The sequence below is a fragment of the Belonocnema kinseyi genome, chromosome 4 (genome assembly GCF_010883055.1).
Source record: "Belonocnema kinseyi isolate 2016_QV_RU_SX_M_011 chromosome 4, B_treatae_v1, whole genome shotgun sequence".
Classification (NCBI taxonomy): Eukaryota; Metazoa; Arthropoda; class Insecta; order Hymenoptera; family Cynipidae; genus Belonocnema; species Belonocnema kinseyi.
Genome location: NC_046660.1, coordinates 6,164,628 through 6,166,605, shown reverse-complemented (window position 1 = coordinate 6,166,605; position 1,978 = coordinate 6,164,628).

The window sequence follows — 1,978 nt, the reverse complement described above, 5'->3', positions numbered from 1 at the left end:
TACATTTATATTGAATATGGATTTTTGTTTAAAAATTCATTTTTTCGGTTTCAAAAATAATTCTTTTTTATTGAAAATTCTTCCGTTTTGGCTGAATTCGAATTTTTTGAACGAAAATTGAAATATTTTTCATTGTGATTTCAAATGTTATATTTTTTCGTTAAAAATCACAATCCAATCAGAAACAAACTTTCACCCAAGCGCGCAATCGGTGTCGTATGAAAAAAAGTCAAGGGAAGAAAAAAGTTTCTTTTTCAATGCCCTACTTAATTGTTATAATAATTGTTTACTTATGGTAGTAAAAAAATATTTATCACAGTAAATTAAAATATTACAGCATAATAATTTTTTTTTTTTTTTTAATTTTTGTTTCATCTCGTGTGTGGGTTTTTAAAAAATTTAACTTTTCATGCTTTTGCTGCTTTTTCAGGATTGAAAATAATAACAGAACTATCAAAAAATTATTCATGACAAATAAATAATTTTTACATTCTCATCAGAGAAGGTTTTAGATTTGTGTAAAATTTGACGCTCCTAGTTTTGGTCAAATGTACACGTTTTGAAACCCCCTGAATTCGAAAAACTGGTTTTTACGAATGTGCCTATCTGTATATCCGACTTTATGCCTGTCTTTAAGCACGATAACTTAAAAAAATCATTCTGTTAGGTTGGCTTCTGGTACACTCAGTTATTGTCCTAAACTAAGAGTAGAAGAAGATTAGCATAACATTTTTTTTAATTTTCTTGATAAATCAAAAATTCGAATTTTTACAGCATGAAAAATAATGGAAAATCTAAATCCCGCAAGTGTTTTAGTATATTTTTCACAGGAAGGGATGCTCTTCAGGCTACTAACGAGTGAAAGCTTATCATCTCCAAGAACGCCGAAAATTCGATAACGAACATGTTTCGCTTCTTGAAGTCAAGAAGAACCATGTCAGGCCTCGAATGTGCAACAGACACAATTGTTGAGAATATGAAGTTCCAGTATATGCGGTACTTCTCTTTTTCGACAATTGATTCGATTTTCCTTCGAGCATTGAGAGCAGCGATATTAAGGTTAATGCCATAAGAGTGACAAATATGGTAATAAAGCACTCTCAGTGCCGCATTGTGCCTCTGGAATTAGGTTGTTCCCGCATGAGTTGGACAACCAGATTGTATGTGTACTAAATGCTCGGGGTGTGCATAGCACGCCCATAGCACATGTTAAGGTAGAAATGACACCGCCTTGACATGCCAAAATGAAGCCCTTTGTGCCAGACTTCAATCCCGGTGATTTAAGGAACTAAAAAGTTTGCTCACATGACTTTCAATGATCCACCACATTTCTGAGGAAGATGCCGTTTGCCGTGCTGTTTATGGAAGTTTTTCTCTTCTGCTTTCTTAATCCGGGCTTTGAGGAGTGAGTATTCGAGATAGATAAGATTTGATGCATTTTGCTCACCCTTAACACTGAAGTTCAGTCCGAGTGTTTCAGCAGCCTCTTCCGCTGCTTTGTACAGAAACGCTCCTTTGCCCACTTCTTCGTGCTTCCTCACAATTTTAAGAACAGGGTCTCTTCCGTTTGCGACTCTATGTGCTGTACCCAGAATAATCCTGTTGTGAAGATATTCAAGATTCAATATTTCGCGACCACCTTGACGGAGTGAGATGTAGAGTAGACGTAGAGATGTAGAGCGATTCAAAATTAATAGGGTACTATCGGGACAGCAAGCATGCTCGTTGCAGATACTTTGTTCCTCGCCGACAGTTCGAAAGATCAAATCTGTCGGATGAGACGTTTGTATCTGTTCCGCAGAGTAACCTTTATAGATGTCAAATTTTGAATGCGGCTCTGTGGCACACACAGGTATGTATAAGTCTCTTCAGTGCAAACATATTTTATAGTGCTTCTATCGACGAGCTCGGGGTCTTTAGGGATGCCAGGGATTGTCGGATAATATACTAAAGAAATAGGGATGGAATTTGAGTTAGA